Source organism: Bombina bombina, chromosome 7 (genome assembly GCF_027579735.1).
Source record: "Bombina bombina isolate aBomBom1 chromosome 7, aBomBom1.pri, whole genome shotgun sequence".
Lineage (NCBI taxonomy): Eukaryota > Metazoa > Chordata > Amphibia > Anura > Bombinatoridae > Bombina > Bombina bombina.
In genome coordinates, this window is record NC_069505.1 from 254,118,454 (window position 1) to 254,142,502 (window position 24,049).

A 24,049-nucleotide genomic window follows, 5' to 3' on the forward strand; every position below is an offset into this window, starting at 1 on the left:
ATGTTTCCCAATTGTTAGCGACCGACGTGTCAACAGATCTGTTTATTGTAAAGAATTCTTTGTTTTTTTCGATAATATCAGTTAATATTTGGGGGTCAGAAAAGATAAGGTCATTTAATCTCCAAATCGGGCGACCCAGAGGTTTAGCAGACCAGATAAAAGAGTTAATCACCACACTGTGGTCAGACCATACAGTGTGGCTAATCCTGGAGTCTTTTAAAGATGTTAATATGGACTGGTCACAAAGTAGGTAATCCAGGCATGTGTAGGTTTTTTGTGGGTGCGAGAAGAAAGTGTAGTCCCTAGTATGAGTGATTCGCCAAGTATCAAAAAGTGGTAGCGATTGTATTGCAGACCAATTGGCAATAATTCTTCTGTGGTTTAGGTACGACTTGCCGGTGGAGGTGTCCAGGATAGGATTGAGGGGGAAATTTAAATCACCGCCAAGTATAACAGGGCCTCTAGCTATATCTAATAGTTGATGAATGACTTTGCGGAAGATGGAAGGTGTGGGGCGAATGGGTGCATATAGGTTGGCAATCGTGATGGGTCTTCCATGGAGCAGGCCCACTATAATTAGAATTCTGCCCTCTGCATCAGTGTACTTATGTAAGAGCTCAAAGGGAGTGCCTCTTTTAAAAGAGATACAAACACCATTTCTCCTGTCAGGGCCTGAGCACAAAAAATGCTTGTCATAGTGAAATGTTGTTAGGTTGGGTTCTTTGAGTTTTATAAAGTGAGTTTCCTGCAAAAGAAGGATGTCGATTTGTTTCTTATATAGGTCATGAAAAGCTATAGACCGTTTCTCTGCGGATAAAAAGTATTTTACATTCTGTGTAGCTATGGTAAATGTGTTTGCTGGAGCACTGTTGTGCATCATAAATCTATGTGTAGGCCACTAAACTTAAGTAACTATGAGGAATTAAGGGTACTGTGTCCTCACCCAAGCAGTATATGAGACTGCACAATGAGCAATGTATTTGTAGGAAAAAAGGGGTGGGGGAGAGGGCCTAGGGTGGTGGTCTGGTGAATGAAGGGGTATTGGGGGAGGGAATGGAGGTTGCTGCTTACGGGGTGATGTGTTGCGATATATAAGATATCTGATGAAAGGGAAAAAAGGTAAAAGGGGGGGGACCAGAGGGAAGAAAGGGTAGGAAGAGGGAAGGAGTAGGGTTAGAAGGTAATGAATAAGTAACAATTAAAAATTAAAACTTAGATATTAAGAGAAGAAAAGAAGAAAAAGAAGTAGGGGCTTAGCACAGTATAAGAAAGCCCGCCACTGGTTTCTTTGGTAAAGATCTCGGAACAATACAAAGAGGAAAGAGAAGGAAAGAGGTGACAGAGCATACAAATACAATACCACTTCTTCTCTCTCCCCCTCCTCCTCCCATTACATCTACAAGAAGGGATAAGGAGGAAGAAACAGAAAAAAGAACAACAATTATTTAACATTTAACATTAATTAAAGTAACTTGCACAGCAAAAACAGGCTGAAAACTTAGCACATGTCAGCAATCTTACTTGGGTAAAACTAATGCTTCATCAGCGTATAACTTTTACAATAATGGGTATCCTATCAGGGATATCTATATAGAAATATAAGTTATAGCCATAACTGCTGATTAGATGTAAGAGTCATACAGTTCTTTAATAACTCACTTGACCTGGACTGCATGCTGAAAGATAGAAGTCTAGAGGAAATTTTTAAGGTATTTTCTTCACGACAGTTCAGGTGCCGTCTAAGGTAGCCTGAGGTGCAGGAGATGGTTTCTTCTTAGGCATTTTATTCACTACCTCAGACCAAGTGCTTCTTGGGGTCTTAGGGTGAGTAGAGGCTGTCTGCTTCTGTAGCGGGGGTACATTTGTGGGCTCCTCCGGGGACGGTATTCCCAGAAGTTCACAAAAAGAAGTGGCCTCTCTTGGATCTTTATATTCCAGCTTTTTCCCACCTTTAAGGACTTGAAGAGATACAGGGAACCCCCATCTGTAGGGAATCTTCTGGGTCCTGAGATATGAGGTGATGACATTAAATTCCCTTCGCAGTTGTAGGGTCCTAGATGAAAAGTCTTGGAAAATCTGGATCTTCGATCCCAGGTGTGAGAAGTTATGCTGTTGCTGAGCATAGTTAAGATTTTTTTCTCTGTCCCTGAAACTTTGGAAACAGATTACAATGTCTCTTGGGGGTTGATTCTCACTTGGTTTTGGGCGTAGGGTGCGGTGAGCCCTCTCTATTGGGATCTCTGGAATTACACATGAGCTGGCGATTGCAAGAGCTTGGAATATTTCTTGTAAAATGTGATGTATAGCATCTCCAGCTACTGACTCAGGCACTCCCCTGACGCGGAGGTTGTTACGCCTCGTGCGATTTTCTATGTCATCCATTTTAGATTCTAAATTAGAAATTGTAGTTTGTTGGAGCTGGATCTGCTTTGACATTGCCGTCATTTCCTTGACGAGTTCTTCTCTATCATCCTCAAGCGTTTCAACTCTAAAACCCAGCTCATTGATTTCCCGTTTTAAATCTTCACACTCCTCCCGTATACACCCCTTCACTTGCACTATAAGGCTTTCCATGGCCTTTAATGTGACAGGGCCATCTTCTGATAATGAGCAGGTCCCATCTACTGAAGATTCATCTTCTCCCTCAGTTATAGAGGAATCTATGGTCTTCTTCTTTTCAAACCGTTTGAAAAAGGGTCTTGAGGTGTGTGTGGCGTGCACAGATCCAGCACCTGCTTTTAAAATTAGACCGGTTTGTGTATGGACTATAAGTGATATTCTGGAAACCAATGTCCAGGTTCTCCAGCTATTTGTAATGCCAAGAAAAAAAAAACAAGGAATGTAACTGAATTGCTATGGTGGGTGACCGTACCTCAAGCTCTGTATGTTAGATTAAACACACCTTAGGAGCATGCGTCATAAAGTGGGTCCCAGATCATACAGGTCAATCCACAGAGCAGTTATATGAATAAAAGTTCAAAAATAGAGCCTGATTGTTTAATTAGGACACCCTCTGTACTGCCATGTCAGATTACATGTGTGATTAAACTGTTCAAGAAGTCCCAGCACTGGCCGTGTAACATGTTGTACAGCACACTGTGGTCCAGTATAAATTAGCACTATGGGCTGTGAGGGCTGATCAAAGTCTTAGTCGCCAAGCTAAGTGAGTGCCCTTGCTAAGCACTTGTGTGTTTTCTATGACTGCTGACCTATACAGACCTCCTAAGATGTCAGCGGTAGCGCAACAGCGTGGTCCGTTCTCCACTCCTAGTCAGGCTGCGGCCTCTTGTGTATCACATGCGTGAGATGCTCGTGCCTGTCAAAATATGTGAGCTGCAGTGAGTTTATGGATCTCAGCAGGGACAGTGAATGCTCCGATCTCTCCCCCGACTTTTTTTAAGGTCTGAAGGAGGTTATAACTCAGATAGTGGCGGGTTTCTTTTTCTCTGTGTTAAGAGCCTCAAGGGAATGCAGCCATCACAGATGCCTGCAGGCTCCACCCCCTATGTTGCTTGTTTTTATTTGGATCTATCTTATATGCTAGATTTGTTTGCAGCTTCTTATAGCGCTAGTCTGTGTCTCTACTATTTGCATAATACTTTTCTTTCCGCCATAAGGGAAGGCTGAGTTAATAGAGACCAGCAGACTAACAAATAGGTTTTGCGCTTGGGTTAACTATTTTTTCTGTTATCGTTTTTCGCATTTGGAGTTGCGCAGGTATTGCAAGTTGCAAAATACTGTAACTTATTTTGTACCCGCATTAAGGCAACCGCGAAATCGCGTACGCATTCATGTATCCCCCCCTTTGAAGTTAATAGAGAAGACAAATAGAAAAAAAACAAACCTAATATGTTGTGTAAAGCCCATGACATATTCTCCTTGAAAAGTGTATTTGAAAATGCGAATATTTAATATTGCGAAAAAAAAATTGCAACTAAATAAGGCCTAGATTTTTAGTTTGGCGTTAGCCGTCAAAACCAGCGTTAGAGGCTCCTAATGCTGGTTTTGGGCTACCACTGGTATTTAGAGTCGTGTAGGTAAGGGTCTAACGCTCACTTTCCAGCCGCGACTTTTCCATACCGCAGATCCCCTTACGTCAATTGCGTATCCTATCTTTTCAATGGGATCTTTCTAACGCCGGTATTTAGAGTCGTGGCTGAAGTGAGCGTTAGAAATCTAACGACAAAACTCTAGCCACAGAGAAAAGCCAGGAGTTAAGAGCTTTCTGTGCTAACGCCGGTTCATAAAGCTCTTAACTACTGTGCTCTAAAGTACACTAACACCCATAAACTACCTATGTACCCCTAAACCGAGGCCCCCCCACATCGCTGCCACTCTATTAAAAAATTTTAACCCCTAATCTGCCGACCGCACACTGCCGCCACTTACATTATCCCTATGTACCCCTAATCTGCTGCCCCTAACACCGGCGACCCCTATATTATATTTATTAACCCCTAATCTGCCGCCCCCAACGTCGCCTCCACCTACCTACAATTATTAACCCCTAATCTGCCGACCGGACATCACCGCCACTATAATAAATATATTAACCACTAATCCGACTCACTCCCGCCTCAATAACCCTATAATAAATAGTATTAACCCCTAATCTGCCCTCCCTAACATCGCCGACACCTAACTTCAAGTATTAACCCCTAATCTGCCGACCGGACCTCACCGCTACTCTAATAAATTTATAAACCCCTAAAGCTAAGTCTAACCCTAACACCCCCCTAAGTTAAATATAATTTAAATCTAACGAAATAAATTAACTCTTATTAAATAAATTATTCCTATTTAAAGCTAAATACTTACCTGTAAAATAAACCCTAATATAGCTACAATATAAATTATAATTATATTGTAGCTATTTTAGGGTTTATATTTATTTTACAGGCAACTTTGTATTTATTTTAACCAGGTACAATAGCTATTAAATAGTTAAGAACTATTTAATAGCTACCTAGTTAAAATAATTACAAAATTACCTGTAAAATAAATCCTAACCTAAGTTACAATTAAACCTAACACTACACTAGCAATAAATTAATTAAATAAAATACCTACAATTATCTACAATTAAACCTAACACTACACTATCAGTAAATAAATTAAATAAAATACCTACAAATAAATACAATTAAATAAACTAACTAAAGTACAAAAAATAAAAAAAGCTAAGTTACAAAAAATAAAAAAAAATAATTACAAACATAATAAAAATATTACAACAATTTTAAACTAATTACACCTACTCTAAGCCCCCTAATAAAATAACAAAGCCCCCCAAAATAAAAAAATGCCCTACCCTATTCTAAAATTAAAATAGAAAAGCTCTTTTACCTTACCAGCCCTTAAAAGGGCCTTTTGCGGGGCATACCCCAAAGAATTCAGCTCTTTTGCCTGTAAAAAAAAACATACAATACCCCCCCCAACATTACAACCCACATACCCCTAATCTAACCCAAACCCCCCTTAAATAAACCTAACACTAAGCCCCTGAAGATCTTCCTACCTTGTCTTCACCATGCCAGGTATCACCGATCGCTCCAGGCTCCAAAGTCTTCATCCAAGCCCAAGCGGGGGCTGGCGATCCATCATCCGGCTGAAGTCTTCTATCAAGCGGCGGCTGAAGAGGTCCAGAAGAGGCTCCAAAGTCTTCCTTCTATCCGGGCAGAAGAGTAGATCCGGACCGGCAACCATCTTCTTCCAAGCGGTCACAAGCGGCTCCATCTTGAAGAACTCCGGCGCGGATCCATCCTCTTCTTGCGACGTCCTAAGTCCGAATGAAGGTTCCTTTAAATGACGTCATCCAAGATGGCGTCCCTCGAATTCCGATTGGCTGATAGGATTCTATCAGCCAATCGGAATTAAGGTAGGGAAAATCTGATTGGCTGATTGAATCAGCCAATCAGATTGAGCTCGCATTCTATTGGCTGTTCCGATCAGCCAATAGAATGCAAGCTCAATCTGATTGGCTGATTGGATCAGCCAATCGGATTGAACTTGAATCTGATTGGTTGATTCCATCAGCCAATCAGATTTTTCCTACCTTAATTCCGATTGGCTGATAGAATCCTATCAGCCAATCGGAATTCGAGGGACGCCATCTTGGATGACGTCATTTAAAGGAACCTTCATTCGGACTTAGGATGTTGCAAGAAGAGGATGGATCCGCGCCAGAGGTCTTCAAGATGGAGCCGCTTGTCACCGCTTGGAAGAAGATGGTTGCCGGTCCGGATCTACTCTTCTGCCCGGAAAGAAGGAAGACTTTGGAGCCTCTTCTGGACCTCTTCAGCCGCCGCTTGATAGAAGACTTCAGCCGGATGATGGATCGCCAGCCCCCGCTTGGGCTTGGATGAAGACTTCTGAGCCTGGAGCGATTGGTGATACCTGGCATGGTGAAGACAAGGTAGGAAGATCTTCAGGGGCTTAGTGTTAGGTTTATTTAAGGGGGGTTTGGGTTAGATTAGGGGTATGTGGGTGGTGGGTTGTAATGTTCAGGCAAAAGAGCTGAATTCTTTGGGGTATGCCCCGCAAAAGGCCCTTTTTTAGGGCTGGTAAGGTAAAAGAGCTTTTCTATTTTAATTTTAGAATAGGGTAGGGCATTTTTTTATTTTGGGGGGCTTTGTTATTTTATTAGGGGGCTTAGAGTAGGTGTAATTAGCTTAAAATTGTTGTAATTTTTTTTTATGTTTGTAATTAAATTTTTTTATTTTTTGTAACTTAGCTTTTTTATTTTTTGTACTTTAGTTAGTTTATTTAATTGTATTTATTTGTAGGTATTTTATTTAATTTATTTATTGATAGTGTAGTGTTAGGTTTATTTGTAGATAATTGTAGGTATTTTATTTAATTAATTTATTGCTAGTGTAGTGTTAGGTTAAATTGTAACTTAGGTTAGGATTTCTTTTACAGGTAAATTTGTAATTATTTTAACTATTTTAGCTATTAAATAGTTATTAACTATTTAATAGCTATAGTACCTGGTTAAAATAAATACAAAGTTGCCTGTAAAATAAATATTAATCCTAAAATAGCTACAATATAATTATAATTTATATTGTAGCTATATTAGGGTTTATTTTACAGGTATTTAGCTTTAAATAGGAATAATTTATTTAATAAGAGTTAATTTATTTCATTAGATTTAAATTATATGTAACTTAGGGGGGTGTTAGTGTTAGGGTTAGACTTAGCTTTAGGGGTTAATAAATTTATTAGAGTAGCGGCGAGGTCCGGTCGGCAGATTAGGGGTTAATACTTGAAGTTAGGTGTCGGCGATGTTAGGGAGGGCAGATTAGGGGTTCATACTATTTATTATAGGGTTAGTGAGGCGTATTAGGGGTTAATACATTTATTATAGTAGCGGTGAGGTCCGGTCGGCAGATTAGGGGCTATTTATTGTAGGTAGGTGGAGGCGACGTTGGGGGCGGCAGATTAGGGGTTAATAAATATAATATAGGGGTCGGCGGTGTTAGGGGCAGCAGATTAGGGGTACATAGGGATAACGTAGGTTGCGGCGGTGTACGGAGCGGCAAATTAGGGGTTAAAAAAAATATGCAGGGGTCAGCGATAGCGGGGGCAGCAGATTAGGGGTTAATAAGTGTAAGGTTAGGGGTGTTTAGACTCGGGGTACATGTTAGGGTGTTAGGTGCAGACTTAGGAAGTGTTTCCCCATAGGAAACAATGGGGCTGCGTTAGGAGCTTAACGCTGCTTTTTTGCAGGTGTTAGGTTTTTTTTCAGCTCAAACTGCCCCATTGTTTCCTATGGGGGAATCGTGCACGAGCACGTTTTTGAAGCTGGCTGCGTCCGTAAGCACCGCTGGTATTGAGAGTTGCAGTGGCGGTAAATTATGCTCTACGCTCCCTTTTTGGAGCCTAACGCAGCCATTCTTTGAACTCTAAATACCAGCGGTATTTAAAAGGTGCGGGGGAAAAAAGCATGCGTTAGCTACGCGGGTCGTTACCGACAAAACTCTAAATCTAGGCGTAAATGTTCTATTTTTTTCTAAATAAATATTTCTCAATATATTTGATAATATTTGGACTAATATATCTATTTATAGCAAAATATGCCAATCAGCCAATAGAATGAGAGCTGCTTAAATCCTATTGACTGATTTGAACAGCCAATAAGATTTTAGCAGCTCTATTTCCTAATGATTAATTCAAATTTTTCAGCCAATAGGAATGCAAGGGACGCCATCTTGAAACGGCTACCTTGCATTGAAGATTAAGTGTACGGCGGCGACCATATGAAGAGGGTGCTCCACGCCGGATGTCTTCAGGATGGACCCGCTCCGCGTCGCCAGGATCAAGATACAAGATGCTGCCCTGGATGAAGATTGAAGAGGTCGCCTCGATGAAGACATCTCGCCACCTGGATGAGGACATTGCCGCCGGGATGAAGATAGAAGGGATGAAGATAGAAGAGGCCGTCTGGATGAAGAATTCTTGCCGCCTGGATGAAGATCGTTCAAGCGGGACTTCAAAAACTGTAAATGGATTGTCGGGAGTTAGTGTTAGGCTTTTTTTTATTTTTTTTTGGTGGGTTTTTATTTTAGAATAGAGTTTGGGCAGCAAAAGAGTTAAATGCCCTTTTAAGGGCAATGCCCATACAAATGTACTTTTCAGGGCAATGGGTAGCTTAGGTTTTTTAGATAGTTTTTTTTTTATTTTGTGGGTTTGGGGGTGTGGGGGTTTGCAATATTAGTGGGTCTTTGTATTTATTTTTTTCCAGAAAAAGAGCTGATATCTTTAGGGCAATGTCCTACAAAAGGCTTTTTTAAGGGCCATTGGTAGTTTATTCTAGATTAGGTTTTTTATTTTAGGGTGTTTTTTTAAAAATAGGTTTTAGAATAGGAATCATTTTTATTATTTTTGATAATTTGTTTGTTATTTTGTGTAATGTATTTTTTTTTTCGTTTTGGGGTGGGTTTTTATTTTTAGATTAGGGCTGGGGCAGCAAAAGAGCTGAATGCCCTTTTAAGGGCAATGTCCATACAAATGTCCTTTTCAGGGCAATGGGTAGATTAGGCTTTACTTTATTTTTATTTTGTGGGTTTGGGGGGTGGAGGGTTGTATACTGTTAGGGGATTTTTGTTTTTTTTTGTAGCAAAAGAGCTGTTAACTTTAGGACAATGCCCTACAAAAGGCCCTTTTAAGGGCCCCCAAAAGGCTATTTTAAGGGCCCTTGTTTTTTTTAAAGGGTATTAGAATAGAAATAATTTTTATTTTTTTCGATAATTTCAGGTTTTTTTTTGTAATGGTAGTTTTTTTATTTTTTGTGATTTTAGTGTTTTTTTATTTTTTGTAATGTTCGGTTTTAGTGTAAGGCAGCTTAGGTTTTATTTCACAGGTAAGTTTGTATTTATTTTAACTAGGTAGTTAGTAAATAGTTAATAACTATTTACTAACTAGTCTACCTAGTTAAAATAAATACAAACTTACCTGTGAAATAAAATTAAAACCTAAGCTAGCTACAATATAACTATTATATTGTAGCTAGCTTAGGTTTTATTTTACAGGTATGTATTTAGTTTTAAATAGGTATTATTTAGTTAATAATTGTAAATTTAATTTAGCTCTATTGTAATTATGTTAAAGTTAGGGGGGTTAGGTTTAGAGTTAGGGTTAGGTTTAGCGGTAGGTGTAAGGGTTAATAGTTTCATTTAGATTTTTGCAAAGTCGGGGGCTGGCGGTTTAGGGGTTAATAGATTTATTTTGTGGTAGTTATGTGGGAGGCCAGAGGTTTAGGGGTTAATAGCTTTATTTAGTTGCAGGGATGTTGGGGAGAGGTGGAATAGGGGTTAATATATTTATTATAGTGTGGGCGATGTTGGGGTGCAGGGGAATAGGGGTTAACAACTTTAGTATAGTGGTGACGATATCGGGAGTGGTAGATTAGAGGTTAATAGTTTTATTTAGGTGACAGTGATATCGGGGATGGCAGATTAGGGGTCAGTAACATTATTTAGGTGCCGGCGATGTCGATGGGTGGCAGATTGGGGTGTTTAGACTCAGGGTTTATGGTAGGGTGTTAGGTTTAAACGTTAGTTTTTCCCCCCATAGACATCAATGGGGCTGCGTTACGGAGCTTTTAATTCCGCGATCGCAGGTGTTAGACTTTTTTTCTGACCGGCTCTCCCCATTGATGTCTTTGGGGAAAGCGTGCACGAGCACGTCAAAACATCGCTTATTTTTGGTGTGGTATGGAGCTTAAACGCACCATATAGCACGCACAAGTCGGGTTTATAAAAACTTTTAATGGCTGCACTATAGGGGTTAAATAACGCAACTTTCGTTGCGTTCGTTAATTTCCCTTTAGCGTGCATAACTCGTAATCTAGCAATTTAATCACAGGTTTTTTTATTGTTCGCATTTGCATGATTTTAATGTAATGACTAACTTATGACTTACACTTACAGAAATACTAAATCCAACATTTTCTTTCATGATTCAGACAGAGTAGCAAGTTTAAGCAACTTTCTATTTTACTCCTAGAGCCCGATTTATTAAAGTGCGGACGGACATGATCCCCTAGCGTATCATGTCTGCCGCACATCAATAAATGTAAACAGCATTTATCATTGCACAAGCAGTTCTTGTGAACTGCTTGTGCAATGCCGCCCTCAATCGGCCGCTAGCAGGGGGTGTCAATCAGCCCGATCGTATAGGATCAGGAGGATTGAAGACCGCAGCCTCAGAGGCAGCGCACCAGTTATGGAGCTTGATAATTCGCCGCCCCTATTATCAATATGTCTTCGTTCTCTTGCTATCTTTATGTAAAAAAATCAGGAATATAGAACTTAGAAGCCGGACCATTTTTGGTTCAGAATCTGGGTTATGCTTGCTTATTGGTTTGCTAAATGTAGCTACCAATAAGAAAGCACTATCAAAGGTGCTGAACCTAAAATGGGCTGGCTTCTAAGTTTTACATTCCTGCTTTTTAAGTGAAGATAGCAAGAGAATAAAGAAAAATTGATAATAGGAGTAAATTAGAAAGCTGCCTAAAATTGCATAACTTCAATAGAGCACGCAAACGGAAAACACTTGTCATTTACATGCTAACCTGACACGCATTAGAGCAACTGCCCTAACCCAAAGGTATTTATTAATATCTTTCGTTCCAGTGTTCTTCACATAGAAGAAAATGTTCTTTTTATTTTTAAACAGATATTTCTTTGTATATATCTGATGATTTTTTTTTTATAAAATATATATCTATATACATATATTTATATGAATATATATAAATATAGGTATATACTGTACGGATATATATATATATAGGAATATTTAATTATTATTATTATTATTATCGGTTATTTGTAGAGCGCCAACAGATTCCACAGCGCTAAATTTAAAAATGTATTTAAAAATACATAGAACATTTTCCACAATTGGAATGTAAAAATATTTACAGTACATACACAATAAAACAGGCATTTGAGTGGAAAGGGCTCCAAAGTATATATTCATATGTATATATGTGTATGCATGTGTATATGTGTGTTATATATGTATGTATATACATATATACACATATAAACATAAATACCCATGTATATTTAGACATGTATATTTATGTATATATACATTATATCCCTTTCCATTCAAATACCTTGTGATATACCATTGACCTTTTAACCCTTATAACTTGTTTTAATATGTATATGACTAATTTTTATTAGATAGTGTTTTTATAAGTGTAACACTCTAGTTAAATGTATTTATGTTGTGTGTGGGGCAACTTTTAATTTAGCCTTAACCTTTACGCGAGGGCTTCAGTCGCGCTAACCCAACAAGCTCAAATTTAGTTTCAACTTTCAACTTGTTTACTATCGCACGCTAACATTAACACAGCACATGTATTCTAGCCTAATAGTTATAATTAAAAATATACATTTTTTGGCAATACAAAATTAGATTTCATTAGAAGACAAAAAAACTTGGCTTTAAATGCTCTGACAGTTGTTGAAACAGCATGAAGGCTTGTGACCATTGATAAACTAGTATCATTCTGGGATTAAGTGTTATTTTGCACACAAAAAAGAAAAGCAAAACAAGATAGATAGACAGACAGACAGGCAGATAGATAGATGATAGATAGATAGATGATAGATAGATAGATAGATAGATAGATAGATAGACAGACAGACAGGCAGGCAGGCAGACATACAGACAGGTAGATATTAATGCTATTTTCGTTTCCATTATATGTATCAATTACATGTAACTGCAATGTTTCCTCTTAAACAGTTTTGCAAAGGTAATCGGTGCTGAAGTAAATGATAAATAATGCATACGTCTGTCATTATCAAGCAAAAAGCAACTCACTGTACAAAACACCAAGAATCATTTTGTCAGGCAGAATTAATAATACAAACATGAAAGAAAAGTGATAGATTAAATTAAAAGCTCACATGATGATAAATATTAAATTAATAAATCAAGTTGTTTCAGGTTAAATATATATATATAGATATACCAATTACCTTGAAGGTTGTTTCTGGTCAGTTGTTTCTGAAATAATTGAGTCTGTTTTAAACATATGCTTTAATAATGAATTGAACATGACTATGGAATGCAATTTTCCCTCAAGAACTAGCAATTCCTTTACTTCGGAAATTGTAAGAGATTAGCTAGAGATAAATGTGATTTATACAGAAATCTGTCTAACATGTATGGGCAAGATTACAAGTGGTGCGCTAAGTCTAGCACGTGCATGATATTGCACGATATTGAAATATTGCAACCACGTTAACTAGCACTCACATTACAATTTGAAAGTAAAAATGAACGCAAAAGCACAATTGCATTTAACGCTTCTCGGATTAGCGCGACTGAAGACTTTGCGTAGAGGATAAGGAGCTTAAAAAATATTATTCAAAAAACTATATAAAGGTTCAAAGGGGAATTGTATTTGACAAGGTGTTTGATTAGAAAGGGCAATAATATATAAATAAATAAATAAATAAAAAAAATAAGAAAAAAAATATATATATATATATATATATGTGACAAAGAACAGGGAATTGTGAGTGATGAGGTTTATATTTCTCCTACTATGTTGAACTGTGTATTCAGTTTTTAATCCAGGGGAATGTGTTGCATAAAATGTGGCTAGGCATTAAGCTACTGTGTTTTGGGGTCCCTGGGGTGGAACACTGGAGAGAGAGTGGGCCAGTGTTCCATTCCTCAGTTTTCTATAGCTGAGATTAAGCAATCAGAAAGGGATCTTTACTTGCCTGTGTTTAATTAAAGGAGGGTCATTTATTTTGAGAGAGAGAGAGAGAGAGAGAGAGATAGATGTATCAAGGCTGTATCATTTATACCCTAGAGGACCGTGCTATTTCCTTTAAACCAGGCACCAGGAGTGGGTGCTGGATTACAAAATATATATATATATATATTTATATATAGATAGATAGATAGATAGATAGATAGATAGATAAATGTTCTTCTATGTGAAGAACTTTGGAATTTAAAATATTCATAACTCACTTTGGCTATATGGCACTTGATCAAACAAGGCTTGGTTAGAGAGCAAACTTTTTAACTTTGCAGCTCCATTGAAGTCTAAGATGAGAATAAGTTAACACAGTTGTGATATCCAAAGTTCAGAGGGTAACGTGCATTGGGTTTTGCACACACAATAACTTTCATCTGTATTAGCGCTTGAAAGAAACGTGCTAATTACCGCTCCACTTTTAATCTAGCCCTATAGTGGTTGATTGCAGTTTCCCAGTTCATTTATGCTGATAATGATTTCTGAACACTGGTTGATATTGTATCACCTATTATCTCCAGAAAACATTTTTGCTTACCGGTCGCATTAGGAGCTGAGCTTCCCAAGCGATCACAATGTTATTTCATATTGGGTTTTTCTAAAAACGGTTCAACAGTGTAAATTGTAAAAATATATATATTTGGTAAAACAAAAAAGCAGCGGCTACTGTCTTCTTTGGGATATTAATATCCTGAACATGAAATTTTCTTCCTAGAAAACAAAACAAAAACACTAAAAGTTAAAGGGAGATTCAAGTCCAAAAAAAACTTTCATGATTCAAGTAGGGCATGTCATTTTCTTTTAATTTTTTTTTTAAATAAATTTTTATTGAGGTTTCGGAAAGCAAATCACAATAAAAGAAGAAAAAAACAGTATGCACAATTATTCATTGCAAAGAATGTCAAGTACATTACAATTTTGAGTGTATACAAACAATCTAGAAAGGAGAATAAGCATTAATGAACAACTCTAGATTACAGTTGTGATTTGCCAATGGCATGTCATTTTAAACAACTTTCCAAATTTATTTTTATCACCAATTTTGCTTTGTTCTCTTGGTATTCTTAGTTGAAAGCTAAACCTAGGAGGTTCATATGCTAATTTCGTAGACCTTGAAGGCCGCCTCTAATTTAAATGCATTTTGATAGTTTTTCACCACTAGAGCGCAATAGATCACATGTTTCATATAGATAACATTGAGCTCATGCGCATGAATTTACCATGAAGTCAGCTCTGATTGGCTAAAATGCAAGTCTGTCAAAAGAACTGAAATAAGGGGGCAGTCTGCTGAGGCTTAGATACAAGGTAATTACAGAGGTAAAATGTGTATAATTATAACTATGTTGGTTATGCAAAACGGGGGAATTAATAATTAAGGGATTATCTATATTTTAAAACAACAACCATTCTGGTGTTAACTGTTCATTTAAAAAAATAAATAAATAAATAAACAAAGAGAAGACTTTACATACATTTTATAGCATTTTACAATATAATACTGTACATACCTAGAATACAGTATATACACATGTATAATATACCTACATCGCTCGCTCGGCTGAGCAGGTTCAGGGTTATGCAGCTTATGGGAGGTGGTGGCAGGCTTAGGACTGTCTGGAGTACTGAAAAAGGCCAATGGTATGTGCTTCTTTTTGGAATTACCACTTTTAGACATGGTTTAGTCACAGATAAACAAGTAAGTTTATTGTACTAGAACTGGAGACTTGGAGGCTGCAAACATTATATGCGAAACAGGCTTGCCCATACCAGTAATACCCTCAATAGGGCCAGGAACAGGAGTGCCCACTGCAAGGTCAGGAATGAAGTGCCAGCTAAGGCTTAAGACAGGAATGCCCATTGGAGCATGACACAGGAGTTGTCCACTGGAGACCAATATAGGAGTTGCTCACTGGAGGCTGAGACAGGGTGTGCCCACTGGAGGCCGAGACAGGAGGTTCCCACTGGAGGCCAAGACAGGAGGTTCCACTGGAGGCCAAGACAGGAGGTGCCCACTGGAGGCCAAGACAGGAGGTGCCCACTGGAGGCCAAGACAGAAGGTGCCCATTGGAGGCCAAGACAGAAGGTGCCCATTGGAGGCCAAGACTGGAGGTGCCCACTGGAGGCAAAGACTGGAGGTGCTCACTGGAGGCTGAGACTGAAGATGCCCACTCAAGGCCAGGACAAGAGCAGGACACAGATGCTTGGCAGAGCCCACTGCAGGGCTTGGGCTCAGGAGCTGGACACAAGAACAATTGTGATAATTTTGATTAAAAAAAACATTAAATAAAAAAAGTGAGAAAGATCACAATTTGAAAACCTTTGCAATAGCATGTTTTTGTTTAAGTTCATTTATCAGGATAGAGATTTATAATCCAGACAAAAATTACAAATACAAAAGGCTATTTGGTAGCTAAGAATACTACATAAGATTTCTTTTGATTGAGCTCTCACTAAAGTGTATCATGTTAACAACAATAATTAACATGTTTAAAATGAACCTCTTATGTCTAGAAACTATTCTGTGATATGTGTTAATCATTATTAATGCCATTTTAATGTGGGCATTATTATTATTATTATCAGGTATTTGTAGAGCGCCAACAGGTTCCGCAGCACTATGAACATTGATGGTGTATAAAAAAAATAAACTAGAGGAATCAAATGGGTAGAGGGTATATTTTAGAAATGTGCGATTCGTTTCGGATCGATTCGGAAATTCGGCTGAATTCGTAAAATTCGGGATTCGGATCGATTCGAATTTCCAAATTAAAAAAGTGCCGAATATAACTAATAAATCCGAATAAGTTCGGATTTATTCAGATTTATTCGGTAGATTTGGATGGCCATGGATTACACTAGTATTGTACAGTATATAGGTTATATCACTCTGCTATGGGTTACACCTAATATACAGTACATAATACTAGACTAATTCCACCTAACACTTACCGAAATTCTGAATTTCCAAACCGAATCGAACCGAATCGAACCGAATTTATTGGAATCCGAATGAATCCGAAACGGATCCAAACCGAATTGATTGAAATTTTTCGGAATTCGAATTGATCCTAACCGAAATTCGAAAAAATCCGAATTGATCCGAACCAAACCGAATTTTTACGCCATGCACATGTCTAGTATATTTTAAGCTAATTTTTTTATTCTTAAAAATATAAGAATAGATTTTTCCAATCATTGCAAGATTTTTATATTCAATCAAGAAGAAAAGTGTGAGAAATAATTTTATTGTATAGGAAAGTGGTCACAACTTGTACCATCTTCAAAATTAGGATTTTAACAATTTACACTCTCTTCAATTTCAAATTGTAATACACTCATGCACATTTCAGTTTTGACCTACATTAGTATGTGTCCACCACACTGCAAAAGATCAAACAATTTCAATACTAAGAAGAAGAAATAGACACAGATGGGGTCTACTTTGTTGCAGCCAGATATAAATGAGCATATGGACTTCTCTAAGCAATCAAAAGGCAGCATGGCTTCTTCATTTTTGTACCAACTATGGATGGGAAGTGTCTTGAACAATTTAATTCCAAGGTCATCTTAAAGATTTATATTTATGATACACACTGACCATTCCCCAATCAGTTCAGTATAATCTATCTTCTTATCCTTGTTAAACCTCCAAAGGACTGTAATAAATTCAATGGAAATGGATTAGACCTGTCTGTCATCACAGTATTGCAGGAGACAGCTATTGGATTTTTCTTCTTCCTACAAAGTCAGATTTAAACCAAGAAATCCAACTTAACAGTAAATGTTTCTGTTGATTCAGAGTACGCTTTTTTTTTTTTTTTTTCAAATCTCATTTTTATTGTTGAGAAAGACAATATGTACACATATATTTTAAGAAAGCAAAATTCAACGATTTAAGGAAATTATTAAATAACATAAATTGGGACAAAGTATTCTCTAATAAAAATACAGAGGATAAATGGATAACATTTAAAATTTTGTTAAATAAATATACATATCAACTAATACCATATGGTTATAAAAATAAAAATAAAAAATCCAAGCCAATGTGGCTGAATATAAATGTGTTAAGAGAATTTAGGAAAAAACGTAGGGCATTTAAATTATTCAAAGAAAATAGTTCAGACTCAAAATTGCATATTTATAAGGAGTGTAACAAAGAATGCAAAAAAGCAATCAAATTAGCCAAAATTGAAAATGAAAAATTAATTGCAAAGGATTCTAAATCTAACCCTAAAAGGTTCTTTAAGTACATAAATAGCAAAAAATCTAAAAAAGACAATATAGGTACATTAAAATGCGGGGAGGGTAGCATGATTAACAGTGACAGGGAGAAGGCTGAGATACTAAACCAGTTTTTTTCTTCAGTATACACAAGAGAGGAACCATTGGATCATACTTTGGAACAAAATAGAACATGCCAGCCCATACCATTAATTGGGTTATGTATAGAGGATATCAGGAACAAATTGGATAATATTAAGGTAAATAAAACTCCAGGCCCAGATGGAATACATCCAAGGGTGTTAAGGGAACTTAGCACTGTTATAGACAAACCTCTACTCTTAATTTTTCAAGACTCATTATCCTCAGGCATGGTACCCAAGAATTGGCGTAAAGCTGATGTGGTGCCACTCTTCAAAAAGGGAAGTAGGGATGATCCAGGAAGCTATAGACCAGTTAGTCTAACATCAATAGTGGGGAAGATATTTGAAGGGATTATAAGGGATTATATTGATGAGCATATTCGTGTAAACAAGATTATGAGTTCTAATCAGCATGGTTTTATGAGAAATAGATCATGTCAAACTAATCTAATTAGTTTCTATGAGGAAGTAAGTAAAAATATAGATAAAGGGGAATCAGTTGATGTGATATTTGGATTTTGAAAAGGCGTTTGATACAGTGCCACATGAGAGATTAATGCACAAAATGAAGGGCTGGGAATAGCTGAAAATGTTAGTTTGTGGATAAATAACTGGATAAAAGATAGGGAGCAATGAGTAGTAGTAAATGGATAATACTCAGATTGGACAAAGGTAATCAGTGGAGTACCCCAGGGATCAGTACTGGGCCCTATTCTTTTTAATATTTTTATAAATGACTTGGAGCTAGGATTAAATAGCGACATCTCTATTTTTGCAGATGATACTAAGTTAAGTAAGGTCATTAGGTCAGAGCAGGATGAACTTTCGTTACAAAGGGACCTGCAAAAATTAGAATTATGGGAAGGTAAATGGAAAATGAGATTTAATACGGAAAAATGCAAGGTTCTACATTTTGGAAGTAAAAATAAGCAGGCTACTTATTATTTAAATGGGACAAGACTTAGCCAAACACAGGAGGAAAGGGATTTGGGGGTAGTAATAGATAACAAGCTAAAGATGGGTGCACAATGCAGGGCAGCAGCTTCAAAGGCTAATAAGATACTAGCATGTATTTAAAGAGGCATTGACTCAAGGGAGGAAAGCATAATTCTGTCACTATATAAAGCCCTGGTAAGACCTCACCTTGAGTATGGAGTGCAGTTCTGGGGACCAATCGCAAAAAAAGATATTGCAGAACTAGAAAAAGTTCAGAGAAGGGCGACAAAGCTAATAAGGGGATTGGAGAATTTAACCTATGAGGAGAGGCTAGCCAAACTGGGTCTGTTTTCTTTAGAAAAAAGGTGCTTAAGAGGTGACATGATTACTTTATATAAATATATTCAAGGCCCATATACAGAGATGGCAGAAGCTCAGTTTATTCCATGAAAATTGTTTGTGACCAGAGGTCACAATTTAAGGTTGGAGGAAAGGAGATTTAATCTCTTGCAACAGAAATGTTTTTTCACTGTAAGAGCAATAAAATTGTGGAACTCATTACCAAAGAAGGTAGTGAATGCCAATACCCTAGATACATTTAAAAATTATTTGGATACATTTCTGTCTATAAACAAAATTCATGGATATGATTGCTAGTATTAAATGGATCACCTTTTAGTGGGATTATTTAAGCTTAACTGGAGCTTTTTGTATATATTTTAGATTTGTATAGGTTGAACTCGATGGACTTCGGTCTTTTTTCAACCTCATCTACTATGTTACTATGTTACTATGTATATGATTACAATGTTACAATCAACCGACACATTCCAGACATTTCCATTTAGGGACAAAATATAGTCGTAAACAGATCTCACATTTGTTGTTTTTATACCTAGATATTTAAGAAACACATTTGAAGTTGCACCTGATTGTTCCAGATCCAATCTCGCAGCCCATAAAACCTGTTGGGTGACAACCACGCTCCAAGTTGCTGTTTGTTTCTGTGCGTGTACATATCTTCCCAACATTCAATTTTTATATTTTCCCAATAATTTAATAACCTAACTAATTTAAACCTAACTAAAAAACATAAACCTTAACTATCTATATGACCTGGGCCACATCATCGAACGGACGTGGGGTCCGGCGGTAGCGAGAAAAAAAAAATGGGGGAGGGTGAAGAGGGGAGAGTGGGGAGTTTGGTCAAGTATGACCTATTAGTTGTCTAGTTAGTCTTTTTAATTCTCTCCGAACAAGTGTTCCCATTCTCCTCTCAACCTGGCCTCTGTGAGTATAACAGAGTCCCTAAATGGTACTAAAATCAGTCTCTGTATTTCAAGCTCAAATGTTAGGATGAGTCTGTTTTGGACGTCCACTCTGACATCTATTTGTTCTGTAAATATTTGTAATTTCAGCAGGTTTTTGAAGCCATTAAAAGAGGGGCCTGTCTTTTTTGTCCAGTGTTGCAGTATACACTTTCTAGCCACTAGTGCTATTAGTGCATCATGTTGTTTATGTTGTGTATCCAATTGTAGAAACAGGATAGTTATGGGATGTAGTGTGATTGGTATATGTAGTATTTTATTAATCCAGTATTGTATTCTACCCCAGTATTGTCTAATTAGAGGGCATGCCCACATGCAATGTAGGAGATTTGGAGATTCCATTGAACATTTAGGATATCTATTAGACCAATCAGTTGCCCATTTAGCCATTGCTCTTGGTGTAAGGTATGCTCTGTGCAGAATGTGCAGCTGGGATCCCCTGAACATTGCGGACAAAGTTACTTTCCTTGTCTTTTCCATGCTATCTCGTATTACCTCCCATGTGGGTTCCCCTAGCCCCTCTCAGACCCAACCAGCCTGTATTGCTTTTTGTGAGTCCACTAAGCGTTGGCGCAGAAGAGTTTGATTTATCCCCAAAAGTGTAAATCTGCCCATGTGATATAGGGATTGTGTGAGACGTAAGGGGGATCCCACCCAAAATTCTGGTCTGTCCCTGACCAGTGCCCCCACATAGTGGCGCACCTGTAGGAACGCATAAAAGTGTGTCCTGGGTAAGTTATATTCCCTCTGTAAAGAGCCAAATGTCTTCACTGTTCTGGAGAGAGGGTCCAATAATTGTTTAAGGGATTTCAGCCCTCTCTGTTCACACAACAAGAAAGGCCTTGTCTCAGAGCCCGCTGGGAAATCTAGGTTTTTGACTATAGGCAGATAACATGATGCGTGGCATGATTTTTCCAGGAATTTATGCGCTTGTTGCCAAGCTCTTAAGGGGTCCTTGTATAATAAGTTCAGGCCCAGGGTATTGATAGCCCGTGCACTAGTTATATGCGGTAGGTAAGCCAGTGAAATGTTTCCTAAGACCGCTTGTTCTAGTGTGGGTCTATAGAAGTGGGGGGAGCCCACCTGCCAATCAATTACTAAGCAGATCAGTGCCGCCCAATTGTATAGTCTGAAGTCAGGGAGAGCCAACCCTCCATTCAGGAAGCCCATGCATAGTTTGTTCCTCGTGATGCGCGGTTTCCCTCCCCTCCATATAAAGCAACCGGCAGCCCTATTAAGCATTTTGATGTCTGATTTAGTCAAAAGCAGAGGAAGCATCAGTAGGGTTTATAGAAACCTGGGGAGAATCACCATTTTAATAAGGCTGATTCGTCCCGAGAGCGACAGGGGTAAGAGTTTCCAACTCCTTATCTGTGCTTGTAGCTTGGCGCATAAAGGAGTTAGGTTAATGGAGTATAGTTTGTTGGGGTTAGCTGGGATCTTAATACCCAAATAGGTGATATCGTTTTTAGCTACGGTGAATCTGTACCCTTCGGGTGAGCCCGTTGTCTTATGAAGCCACAGGATTTCAGACTTTCGCATGTTTACCTTATAGCCAGAGAAAAGGCCGAACTCCCAGAGAGCATCCATGATGCAAGGGATATGCGTCTGTGGGTCTTGGACAAATAGGAGCATATCGTCCGCATACAGCGCAAGGTGTTGGGGTACCCCTGCTATATCTATACCAGGGAAGAGTTGCTGCAATTTGATGGCCAGAGGCTCCAAGGCTATGTTGAAGAGAAGGGGCGACAGAGGGCAACCTTGTCTGGTGCCCCTGTGGAGGTGGACATCTGGCGAGAACATGTTATTAATGAGTATATTCGCCAGGGGTGTTTTATATAGATTCTGTATAAATGTCAAAAAAGGACCAGAGAAATTTGCTTTGAGCATGGCGGAGAAAAGATAGTCCCATTCCACCTGGTCAAAGGCCTTCTCTGCATCCAAGGACAGCAGGCAGGTCTCTGAGCTTGTCTTTCCTGCGGGGTCTTGTCCCCTTGCCCAAAAGTGCTGAACCACCTGTAAAACTCTTTGTACATTAACCACCGACGATCTTGCATACATGAAACCCGTTTGATCCTTGTGGACTATGCTGGGTAAAATAAATTTCAGTCTTTCGGCTAAAAGTTTGGCTAGTATCTTATAGTCCGAATTCAATAGCGAAATCAGCCTATAAGACTCAGTCATCAGACTATCCTATCAAGGCTTTGGGATCAGTGTGATGTAGGCTGCTGAGAACGTACGCGCTGGTGTTTTTTCTCCCCCAAAGTAGTCAGTGTATAATTCAATGAGTATTGGGGGACACCTGGGGTTTGAGCAAGTGGTAGAACTCAATCGGCAGCCCATCAGGGCCTGGTGCTTTGGCCAGTGATAGAGACATAATGGTCTTCTCAACTTCTTCTCTTACTGTGGGGGCATTCAGTTTTTCCCTTTGAGTCTCTGAAATTTGTGGAACCTTAATAGAATCCTAGAAGCTCTCCTGCACCTCATTCCCAGTGTGGCGCACACTAGTATATAGGGAGGAGTAGTAAGAAGCAAAGGCTTCAGCTATTGATTTGGAGTCCCGGACAATTTTTCCCTGGGATTTCACCGCAGCTACATGCTTAGTGGATGTATTTATATTAACTAGGGATGCTAACAGCTTCCCTGATTTATCTCCATATCGGTAGTATTTACCTCTGGTACGCAGGAGTGACTGTGAGGCCTGATGTGCTAGCAATGCATCATATTCTTTTTTTACATTTATATATCTCCGGTATCGGGAGTGGTACAGTAAGGAGATAAGCTTCCGCCAGGTTACCTCGTAATTGGTTAATTTTTTCTGTGCACTTTTTTTTCCGTCGAGCTAAGTAGGCAATAATATTGCCTGATAAAACGTCTTTTGCCGTGGACCAGAACAGTTCTGGTGTCTCAAGATATTGTATGTTATCTGCCCAAAAGTTATCCCAGCAATGAATTAGGTAATTCTGGAATTCCTGGGAGGAGGACAAATGTTTCGGGAATCTGAAAGTACGTCTATTGCTCACATGAGTATCCTCACTTAAGAAAAGCGCTATGGGGGCATGATCAGTGACAGCAACCTCTCCAATTTTAGTGTCTATTACCTGTGGAACTAATACGTTTGAGATCAAGAAGAGATCGATACGAGACATGGAGGGCGAAACCTTTGAGATGCACGTATAATCTTTTCCATCTGGATTTAATTGTCGCCAGATGTCCGCAACATCCAGAGATCTTCCCAGTAGAGCAAAGGTCTCCCTCTCAAATTTATCTGAAATCTTGGGTGTCTTTCCAGTTTTTATTGAATTTGGATCTCTAAGTCTGTCGCAGTGAGGATTAGGGGCAAGGTTAAAATCTCCTCCCATTACAATATGAGTGCTCAGGTATGGAGTGAGTGTAGCCGTTAGGTTCTCCAAGAACTTTCTATCTTTTTGGTTAGGAGCGTAAATGTTACATAAAGTGTATATTTTCCCTACAGTGCGAATTTGTACTATAATGTATCTGCCCTCCTGATCTTTAAGTACCTCAACTATGTCATACTCCATCTGTTTCCCAAAGAGTATAGCCACCCCTCTACTAGCCGATTTGTACAATGCAAATTCAACCATCCCCACCCAATCCGATCTTAACTTCTCATGTTCTGTGTCTGAAAGATGTGTCTCCTGGAGAAACACAATGGTCGCTCTCTTTTTTCTAAGCTGAGTCAGAATTGTTTTCCTTTTGATGGGGAGTAAATTCCCCCTACATTCCACGAGTACAGATTGAATCTAAAATTCTAAAGTGAACCTGAAATGGACTCCATGTCCTCTTGAGGGGAGAGTGTGGTTCATGTGAGTGGAGTGGGGGAAGGGGGGAGCAGGAGGAGGGAGAGGAAAAAAAATCTCACCGCAATGTATAGGCTCCCAGTTCAGCCTCCCATTACGTTGTGCCACTACCAAACCCCACCGTCCAACTTGGCTCTCTTTCTGTATTTGTAAGGAAAGAACATTTGTCATATTGTTACCATCAGGCATATTGTCATAACATTTACATTTTAACATATTGTGACATATATTTCTGTCCTGTGTACTACGCCTTTGTTTTAGCTTCATTCCAGGTATAAACCAACAAGTAACTTTCAAACA